Here is a 12066-nt window from a genome sequence, read left to right as displayed (position 1 = left end):
ACATATGGGATATACATTCCTACCAGGAGGGGCAAAGTTTCCCAAACCTCAAAATGCCTATAAATACACCCCTCACCACACCCACAAATCAGTTTAACGCATAGCCAAGAAGTGGGGTGATAAGAAAAAAGTGCGAAAGCATAAAAAATAAGGAATTGGAATAATTGTGCTTTATACAAAAAAATCATAACCACCACAAAAAGGGTGGGCCTCATGGACTCTTGCTGATATGAAAGAAATGAATTTATCAGGTAAGTTCTTACATAAATTATGTTTTCTTTCATGTAATTAGCAAGAGTCCATGAGCTAGTGACGTATGGGATAATGACTACCCAAGATGTGGATCTTCCACACAAGAGTCACTAGAGAGGGAGGGATAAAATAAAGACAGCCAATTCTGCTGAAAAAAATCCACACCCAAAAATAAAGTTTAAATCTTATAATGAAAAAAACTGAAATTATAAGCAGAAGAATCAAACTGAAACAGCTGCCTGAAGTACTTTTCTACCAAAAACTGCTTCAGAAGAAGAAAACACATCAAACTGGTAGAATTTAGTAAAAGTATGCAAAGAAGACCAAGTTGCTGCTTTGCAAATCTGATCAACCGAAGCTTCATTCCTAAATGCCCAGGAAGTAGAAACTGACCTAGTAGAATGAGCTGTAATCCTTTGAGGCGGAGTTTTACCCGACTCGACATAAGCATGATGAATTAAAGATTTCAACCAAGATGCCAAAGAAATGGCAGAGGCCTTCTGACCTTTCCTAGAATTGGAAAAGATAACAAATAGACTAGAAGTCTTTCGGAAATTCTTAGTAGCTTCAACATAATATTTCAAAGCTCTAACTACATCCAAAGAATGCAATGATCTCTCCTTAGAATTCTTAGGATTAGGACACAATGAAGGAACCACAATTTCTCTACTAATGTTGTTAGAATTCACAACCTTAGGTAAAAATTGAAAAGAAGTTCGCAACACCGCCTTATCCTGTTGAAAAATCAGAAAAAGGAGACTCACAAGAAAGAGCAGATAATTCAGAAACTCTTCTAGCAGAAGAGATGGCCAAAAGAAACAAAACTTTCCAAGAAAGTAATTTAATGTCCAATGAATGCATAGGTTCAAACGGAGGAGCTTGAAGAGCCCCCAGAACCAAATTCAAACTCCAAGGAGGAGAAATTGACTTAATGACAGGCTTTATACGAACCAAAGCTTGCACAAAACAATGAATATCAGGAAGATTAGCAATCTTTCTGTGAAAAAGAACAGAAAGAGCAGAGATTTGTCCTTTCAAGGAACTTGCAGACAAACCTTTATCCAAACCATCCTGAAGAAACTGTAAAATTCTCGGAATTCTAAAAGAATGCCAGGAAAAATGATGAGAAAGACACCAAGAAATGTAAGTCTTCCAAACTCGATCATATATCTTTCTAGATACAGATTTACGAGCCTGTAACATAGTACTAATCACAGAGTCAGAGAAACCTCTTTGACTAAGAATCAAGCGTTCAATCTCCATACCTTTAAATTTAAGGATTTGAGATCCTGATGGAAAAAAGGACCTTGTGACAGAAGGTCTGGTCTTAACGGAAGAGTCCATGGTTGGCAAGAGGCCATCCGGACAAGATCCGCATACCAAAACCTGTGAGGCCATGCTGGAGCCACCAGCAGAACAAACGAGCATTCCTTCAGAATCTTGGAGATTACTCTTGGAAGAAGAACTAGAGGCGGAAAGATATAGGCAGGATGATACTTCCAAGGAAGTGACAATGCATCCACTGCTTCCGCCTGAGGATCCCTGGATCTGGACAGATACCTGGGAAGTTTCTTGTTTAGATGAGAAGCCATCAGATCTATTTCTGGAAGTCCCCACATTTGAACAATCTGAAGAAATACCTCTGGGTGAAGAGACCATTCGCCCGGATGTAACGTTTGGCGACTGAGATAATCCGCTTCCCAATTGTCTATATCTGGGATATGAACCGCAGAAATTAGATAGGAGCTGGATTCCGCCCATACCAGTATTCAAGATACTTCTTTCATAGCCAGAGGACTGTGAGTCCCTCCTTGATGATTGATGTATGCCACAGTTGTGACATTGTCTGTCTGAAAACAAATGAACGATTCTCTCTTTAGAAGAGGCCATGACTGAAGAGCTCTGAAAATTGCACGGAGTTCCAAAATATTGATCGGTAATCTCACCTCCTGAGATTCCCAAACCCCTTGTGCTGTCAGAGACCCCCAAACAGCTCCCCAACCTGTCAGACTTGCATCTGTTGAAATTACAGTCCAGGTCGGAAGAACAAACGAAGCCCCCTGAAGTAAACGATAGTGATCTGTCCACCACGTCAGAGAGTGTCGTACAATCGGTTTTAAAGATATTAATTGAGATATCTTTGTGTAATCCCTGCACCACTGGTTCAGCATACAGAGCTGAAGAGGTCGCATGTGAAAACGAGCAAAGGGGATTGCGTCCGATGCAGCAGTCATAAGACCTAGAATTTCCATGCATAAGGCTACCGAAGGGAATGATAGTGACTGAAAGTTTCGACAAGCTGAGATCAATTTTAGACGTCTCTTGTCTGTCAGAGACAGAGTCATGGACACTGAATCTATCTGGAAACCTAAAAAGGTTACCTTTGTCTGAGGAATCAATGAACTTTTCGGTAAATTGATCCCTCAACCATGATCTTGAAGAAACAACACAAGTCGATTCGTATGAGATTCTGCTAAATGTGAAGACTGAGCAAGTACCAAGATATCGACCAAATAAGGAAACATCACAATGCCCTGTTCTCTGATTACAGACAGAAGGGCACAGAGAACCTTTGTAAAAATTCTTGGAGCTGTTGCTAGGCAAAACGGCAGAGCCACAAACTGGTAATGCTTGTCTAGGAAAGAGAATCTCAGAAACTGATAGTGATCTGGATGAATCAGAATATGCAGATATGCATCCTGTAAATCTATTGTGGACATATAATGCCCTTGCTGAACAAAAGGCAGGATAGTCCTTACAGTTACCATTTTTGAATGTTGGTATCCTTACATAACGATTCAATATTTTTAGATCCAGAACTGGTCTGAAGGAATTCTCCTTCTTTGGTACAATGAAGAGATTTGAATAAAACCCCAGCCCCTGTTCCAGAACTGGAACTGGCATAATTACTCCAGCCAACTCTAGATCTGAAACACATTTCAGAAATGCTCGAGCCTTCGCTGGGTTTACTGGGACACGGGAAAGAAAAAATCTCTTTGCAGGAGGCCTTATTTTGAAGCCAATTCTGTACCCTTCTGAAACAATGTTCTGAATCCAAAGATTGTGAATTGAATTGATCCAAATTTCTTTGAAAAAACGTAATCTGCCCCCTACCAGCTGGGCTGGAATGAGGGCCGCACCTTCATGTGGACTTGGGAGCTGGCTTTGGTTTTCTAAAAGGCTTGGATTTATTCCAGACTGGAGATGGTTTCCAAACTGATACCGCTCCTGTGGATGAAGGATCAGGCTTTTGTTCCTTATTGTGACGAAAGGAACGAAAACTATTATTAGACCTAAATTTACCTTTAGATTTTTTATCCTGTGGTAAAAAAGTTCCTTTCCCTCCAGTAACAGTTGAGATAATAGAATCCAACTGAGAACCAAATAATTTATTACCCTGGAAAGAAAGGGAAAGCAAAGTTGACTTAGAAGACATATCAGCATTCCAAGTTTTAAGGCATAAAGCTCTTCTAGCTAAAATAGCTAGAGACATATACCTGACATCAACTCTAATGATATCAAAGATGGCATCACAAATAAAATTATTAGCATGTTGAAGAAGATTAATAATGCTATGAGAATTATGATCTGTTACTTGTTGCGCTAAAGCTTCTAACCAAAAAGTTGAAGCTGCAGCAACATCCGCTAAAGATATAGCAGGTCTAAGAAGATTACCTGAACATAAGTAAGCTTTTCTTAGAAAGGATTCAATTTTCCTATCTAAAGGATCCTTAAAGGAAGTACTATCTGCCGTAGGAATAGTAGTATGCGTAGCAAGAGTAGAGACAGCCCCATCAACCTTAGGGATATTGTCCCAAAACTCTAATCTGTCAGATGGCACAGGATATAATTGCTTAAAACGTTTAGAAGGAGTAAAAGAATTACCCAAATTATTCCATTCCCTGGAAATTACTTCAGAAATAGCATCAGGGACAGGAAAAACTTCTGGAATAACTACAGGAGATTTAAAAACCTTATTTAAAACGTTTAGATTTAGTATCAAGAGGACCAGAATCCTCTATTTCTAATGCAATTAAGACTTCTTTAAGTAAAGAACGAATAAATTCCATTTTAAATAAATATGAAGATTTATCAGCATCAACCTCTGAGACAGAATCCTCTGAACCAGAAGAACCATTATCAGAATGATGATGTTCATTTAAAAATTCATCTGAAAAATGAGAAGTTTTAAAAGACTTTTTACGTTTACTAGAAGGAGGAATAACAGACATAGCCTTCTTAATGGATTTAGAAACAAAATCTCTTATGTTATCAGGAACACTCTGAGTATTAGATGTTGACGGAACAGCAACAGGTAATGTAACATTACTAAGTTTGTCATGACATTCAGTACAAACAACAGCTGGAGGAACAGATACCACAAGTTTACAGCAGATACACTTAACTTTGGTAGATCCAGCACCAGGCAGCGATTTTCCAGAAGTATCTTCTGACTCAGTGTCAATCTGGGACATCTTGCAATATGTAATAGAAAAAACAACATATAAAGCAAAATTGATCAAATTCCTTAAATGACAGTTTCAGGAATGGGAAAAAATGCCAGTGAACAAGCTTCTAGCAACCAGAAGCAATAAATAATGAGACTTAAATAATGTGGAGACAATAGTGACGCCCAAATTTTTTAGCGCAAAAAAAGACGCCCACATTATTTGGCGCCTAAATGCTTTTAACGCCAAAAATGACGCTACATCCGGAACGCCGACACTTTTGGCGCAAAAAAAACGTCAAAAATGACGCAACTTCCGGCGACACGTATGACGCCGGAAACAGAAAAAAGTTTTTTGCGCCAAAAAAGTCAGCGCCAAGAATGACGCGATAAAATTAAGCATTTTCAGCCCCCCGCGAGCCTAACAGCCCACAGGGAAAAATTCAAATTTTAAGGTAAGAAAAAATTGATTTATTCATATGCATTATCCCAAATATGAAACTGACTGTCTGAAATAAGGAACGTTGAACATCCTGAGTCAAGGCAAATAAATGTTTGAATACATATATTTAGAACTTTATATAAAAGTGCCCAACCATAGCTTAGAGTGTCACAGAAAATAAGACTTACTTACCCCAGGACACTCATCTACATGTAGTAGAAAGCCAAACCAGTACTGAAACGAGAACCAGTAGAGGTAATGGTATATATAAGAGTATATCGTCGATCTGAAAAGGGAGGTAAGAGATGAATCTCTACGACCGATAACAGAGAACCTATGAAATAGACCCCGTAGAAGGAGATCATTGAATTCAAATAGGCAATACTCTCCTCACATCCCTCTGACATTCACTGCACGCTGAGAGGAAAACCGGGCTCCAACCTGCTGCGGAGCGCATATCAACGTAGAATCTAGCACAAACTTACTTCACCACCTCCATAGGAGGCAAAGTTTGTAAAACTGATTTGTGGGTGTGGTGAGGGGTGTATTTATAGGCATTTTGAGGTTTGGGAAACTTTGCCCCTCCTGGTAGGAATGTATATCCCATACGTCACTATCTCATGGACTCTTGCTAATTACATGAAAGAAACTTTTGCTACAGAAAGAGAGCAGATGGATTTTTAATCTACAAACTCTTGTGCCTAAAGGACTTAACACCAATATGGATATGCATTGTTTCCTCTGATATATTATTCAATCTGTTGGAACATACTGTATGACTAATTTCATGTAACTAAACTGTGTAAGACTCTAACAACCAATAATTATGTAGCTAGCTATATAGACAGGGTTCTGGACATACTGACCCAGCAAAATGTAATTTCTTCCTGTGTTTATGATCACTGATGCAAGTTCTATCTTGATGTAGTAACATTTGCTCCCCAATACCTATTGAGAAGTATGTGGTTATGGTTTACGTGATGATGGATCCAAATTAATAGTTATGCTCCAGCGGCCACATATAGCAGGGTAAACACATGGTTAAAGGTTTACCGATCAACTGGGGAAGTAACCACGTACAGCTAATGACACTTATGATCCTATCCACAGACGGGTAATTAACATAGGGTTTCCAATTATGATGACAGATATACCAGCGCATAGTTGCCAACAGTCCCTGATTTCCAGGGACAGTCCCTGGATTTTGTTGTATGTCCCTGGATTTTTTTTGTCCCTGGAAATGTCCCTGAAAATCTCTTTTGCACAACATTTGTTGTTTATATATATATATATATATATATATATATATATATATAATACCGTCCATACAAGACAGGATATACCCTCCAAAGGTCGTCTGCCTGGGTGCTATGATGCTTTAAATAATTCCAATATAAATAACAGCACTCTCAGGTCTTTTTTTTCCAAGTGAGAACAGCAAAAGTCTCTTTTTAATGAAACGTTTTCGAGGAGCTTGTCCCCGTCATCAGCATGACACACTAGTGAAACACAACATATATTTATACAAACAAACCAATATTTTTAATGCCAACAACCTGTGTACCTCTTGGTGTCCCAGAAAACCCGCCAAACACTTGTGTTTGGAACGCACTATGCGTTCCAGTGATTTGTGGCCGGAAGTGCCTAATGTCATATGACTTCCGGTCTCTATTATTTTGAGTATATCTTATCCGTGTAACTTATGATTATTATCTAATCGTGATCCAATATATGTCTACTGTGTGTCTATTTAGTGTCAATAGTCGGTATGTCCCTGTGTCATTCTTGTGATCCGCCTGCTTTTCGCCGCTTCATTAGTATATATCATACCTTACATTAATATTTTAAACTTTTATGTGCAGGCTTTATCTCTATATTAGCCACTCTCTTTGTGTGTTCTATGTGATATATTTGTGTCAATTTGTGGGTATTTATATTTATGTGCATATTTACGATCTTCTTATGTTAACGTTATCTACCTTTTTTGTTTATCTCGGTTGCCTTGGTTACCCAGTAGCGCTGTCTGTGTACTTTCTATGTGTCTTGCACTATCTGTTTAGCATTAATTATAAGGCATACCGTATGCTTTTTCATAGTGTTTATACTTTGTTGTATAATTGTTACCCCACTGTGTGTTATTTACATTATCTTATTGTCCACATTTTACATGTTTATTTATCTTTCCCAATAGTGTGAGTGTCTAGTTGCTCGTGATTGGCCTATTCTAATCTTTGATCATGTCTGCCCAAAGATTAGTAGCCAGATTTTGCCTATACAAAACTTAAATTATTTACACACATGATTCTGACATATAATTTCCCAATTCCAATTTTGCTATCTACATATCTTGTACATTAAAATGTAACTTATCCTCTTAATACTTGTTTTTTATCGTCTTCTCCTATATGATTGTATTTCATATTTGTTTTTCTAAGATTGTCTCTTATATGGGAGATCTTGGAATGTTCCCACTATGGTTCACTTTTCTCCTAAAGTCCTGTAAGCCTGGTCTATGTTCTTTTGTTGCCATTCCTCTTTTGATTTGTAATTTTGTTCCATCTTTTGTGAATTTAGGTGATATCCATGTTCTGTAGTTTTCTCTTTGTTATAGTTGGCTACTGTCTATCTAGGTTATGGGAGTAGTTGTTTACTGGTAACATGCCTGTACTGTGTCTTACCCCAAGAGTAGTGGAAGTCACTCTCGTGTCTCCCCTTGCTCTAATCATAGGATTATGACTAGGGCACTGCCCCCCTTGGGGTCTGTGTCCTAGTCTATCCCTGATATGGTGTCTGGGCGTCGTACCTTTGTTTGTATCTCCTACCTATACCAGTGCCTTGAAGTCAGGTGCTGAATTGAGCCCCCCTGGATATATTGTTCCCAGTCTATACATCCATTCTGCCTCTCTTCTGAGTAGGGCTTTATTGCGGTCCCCTCCTCTCTCCAGCTGGGGGATGTGATCAATTAAGATGTATCTGATGCTGGAAACTTGATGTTGTTTTTGGGTGCAATGTCTGGCTACAGGTTGATCTGAATTACCTGTGTCAAGTGCCACCCTTATCGCCCGCCTATGGTTGGCCATTCTTTCGCGTAATGTCCCACTGGTCTTACCAATGTAAAATCTGGCACATTGGCAGAAGAGTAGGTAGATTACATGTGTTGTATTACACGACAGAGAGTGTTTGATGTGATACACTCGGTTAGTGTGCGGATGGTGGAAGGTCTTGGTGGCTATAAGGCCATTACATGTGGTACAGCCTAAGCATTTATATGAACCTTTGATGTTAACCTTTTCTTTTTTTAGATAGCATCTTTTGGGGTCTGTTTTAACCAGCAGATCTCTTAGATTCGTGCCCCTCCTGTATGCAATCATTGGTGTAAGGTTATGAGCAAATCTTAGTTTAGGATCCGACTGTACCACGGGCCAGTGTTTCCTTAGGATGTTGCCAGCCTCAGTGGTATTTGGTGAAAATGTGGTTGCCATTATGAGCCTGTTAGATGGTTCTTTGTTTTTTTCTTTGTTCATAAGGGTTGTCTGTGTGTACGGTAGTATTTCTTGTAGGATTGTATCTATTGTATTCTTTTTGTATCCCCGTTGTATGAATTTGTCCCTCATATACTGAAGTTGGGACTTTAGGAGAAAAGTGAACCGTAGTGGGAACATTCCAAGATCTCCCATATAAGAGACAATCTTAGAAAAACAAATATGAAATACAATCATATAGGAGAAGACGATAAAAAACAAGTATTAAGAGGATAAGTTACATTTTAATGTACAAGATATGTAGATAGCAAAATTGGAATTGGGAAATTATATGTCAGAATCATGTGTGTAAATAATTTAAGTTTTGTATAGGCAAAATCTGGCTACTAATCTTTGGGCAGACATGATCAAAGATTAGAATAGGCCAATCACGAGCAACTAGACACTCACACTATTGGGAAAGATAAATAAACATGTAAAATGTGGACAATAAGATAATGTAAATAACACACAGTGGGGTAACAATTATACAACAAAGTATAAACACTATGAAAAAGCATACGGTATGCCTTATAATTAATGCTAAACAGATAGTGCAAGACACATAGAAAGTACACAGACAGCGCTACTGGGTAACCAAGGCAACCGAGATAAACAAAAAAGGTAGATAACTTTAACATAAGAAGATCGTAAATATGCACATAAATATAAATACCCACAAATTGACACAAATATATCACATAGAACACACAAAGAGAGTGGCTAATATAGAGATAAAGCCTGCACATAAAAGTTTAAAATATTAATGTAAGGTATGATATATACTAATGAAGCGGCGAAAAGCAGGCGGATCACAATATCACAAGAATGACACAGGGACATACCGACTATAGACACTAAATAGACACACAGTAGACATATATTGGATCACGATTAGATAATAATCATAAGTTACACGGATAAGATATACTCAAAATAATAGAGACCGGAAGTCATATGACATTAGGCACTTCCGGCCACAAATCACTGGAACGCATAGTGCGTTCCAAACACGAGTGTTTGGCGGGTTTTCTGGGACACCAAGAGGTACACAGGTTGTTGGCATTAAAAATATTGGTTTTGTTTGTATAAATATATGTTGTGTTTCACTAGTGTGTCATGCTGATGACGGGACAAGCTCCTCGAAAACGTTTCATTAAAAAGAGACTTTTGCTGTTCTCACTTGGAAAAAAAAGACCTGAGAGTGCTGTTATTTATATTGGAATTATATAACATAATTTATGTAAGAACTTACCTGATAAATTCATTTCTTTCATATTAGCAAGAGTCCATGAGCTAGTGACGTATGGGATATACATTCCTACCAGGAGGGGCAAAGTTTCCCAAACCTCAAAATGCCTATTAATACACCCCTCACCACACCCACAATTCAGTTTAACTAATAGCCAAGAAGTGGGGTGATAAAAAAGTGCGAAAGCATATAAAATAAGGAATTGGAATAATTGTGCTTTATACAAAATCATAACCACCACAAAAAAAGGGCGGGCCTCATGGACTCTTGCTAATATGAAAGAAATGAATTTATCAGGTAAGTTCTTACATAAATTATGTTTTCTTTCATGTAATTAGCAAGAGTCCATGAGCTAGTGACGTATGGGATAATGATTACCCAAGATGTGGATCTTTCCACACAAGAGTCACTAGAGAGGGAGGGATAAAATAAAGACAGCCAATTCCTGCTGAAAATAATCCACACCCAAAATAAAGTTTAATGAAAAACATAAGCAGAAGATTCAAACTGAAACCGCTGCCTGAATTACTTTTCTACCAAAAACTGCTTCAGAAGAAGAAAATACATAAAAATGGTAGAATTTAGTAAAAGTATGCAAAGAGGACCAAGTTGCTGCTTTGCAAATCTGATCAACCGAAGCTTCATTCCTAAACGCCCAGGAAGTAGAAACTGACCTAGTAGAATGAGCTGTAATCCTCTGAGGCGGAGTTTTACCCGACTCAACATAGGCAAGATGAATTAAAGATTTCAACCAAGATGCCAAAGAAATGGCAGAAGCTTTCTGGCCTTTTCTAGAACCGGAAAAGATAACAAATAGACTAGAAGTCTTTCGGAAAGATTTAGTAGCTTCAACATAATATTTCAAAGCTCTAACAACATCCAAAGAATGCAACGATTTCTCCTTAGAATTCTTAGGATTAGGACATAATGAAGGAACCACAATTTCTCTACTAATGTTGTTGGAATTCACAACTTTAGGTAAAAATTCAAAAGAAGTTCGCAACACCGCCTTATCCTGATGAAAAATCAGAAAAGGAGACTCACAAGAAAGAGCAGATAATTCAGAAACTCTTCTGGCAGAAGAGATGGCCAAAAGGAACAAAACTTTCCAAGAAAGTAATTTAATGTCCAATGAATGCATAGGTTCAAACGGAGGAGCTTGAAGAGCCCCCAGAACCAAATTCAAACTCCAAGGAGGAGAAATTGACTTAATGACAGGTTTTATACGAACCAAAGCTTGTACAAAACAATGAATATCAGGAAGAATAGCAATCTTTCTGTGAAAAAGAACAGAAAGAGCAGAGATTTGTCCTTTCAAGGAACTTGCGGACAAACCTTTATCTAAACCATCCTGAAGAAACTGTAAAATTCTCGGAATTCTAAAAGAATGCCAAGAAAAATGATGAGAAATACACCAAGAAATATAAGTCTTCCAGACTCTATAATATATCTCTCTAGATACAGATTTACGAGCCTGTAACATAGTATTAATCACAGAGTCAGAGAAACCTCTTTGACGAAGAATCAAGCGTTCAATCTCCATACCTTTAAATTTAAGGATTTCAGATCCTGATGGAAAAAAGGACCTTGTGACAGAAGGTCTGGTCTTAAAGGAAGAGTCCACGGTTGGCAAGAGGCCATCTGGACAAGATCCGCATACCAAAACCTGTGAGGCCATGCCGGAGCTACCAGCAGAACAAACGAGCATTCCTTCAGAATCTTGGAGATTACTCTTGGAAGAAGAACTAGAGGCGGAAAGATATAGGCAGGATGATACTTCCAAGGAAGTGATAATGCATCCACTGCCTCCGCCTGAGGATCCCGGGATCTGGACAGATACCTGGGAAGTTTCTTGTTTAGATGGGACGCCATCAAATCTATTTCTGGAAGTTCCCACATTTGAACGATCTGAAGAAATACCTCTGGGTGAAGAGACCATTCGCCCGGATGCAACGTTTGGCGACTGAGATAATCCGCTTCCCAATTGTCTACACCTGGGATATGAACCGCAGAGATTAGACAGGAGCTGGATTCCGCCCAAACCAAAATTCGAGATACTTCTTTCATAGCCAGAGGACTGTGAGTTCCTCCTTGATGATTGATGTATGCCACAGTTGTGACATTGTCTGTCTGAAAACAAATGAACGATTCT

This window comes from Bombina bombina, chromosome 6 (genome assembly GCF_027579735.1).
Source record: "Bombina bombina isolate aBomBom1 chromosome 6, aBomBom1.pri, whole genome shotgun sequence".
NCBI lineage: Eukaryota > Metazoa > Chordata > Amphibia > Anura > Bombinatoridae > Bombina > Bombina bombina.
The sequence above is the reverse complement of the archived record's forward strand: the minus strand, read 5'-3'. Positions refer to the sequence as shown.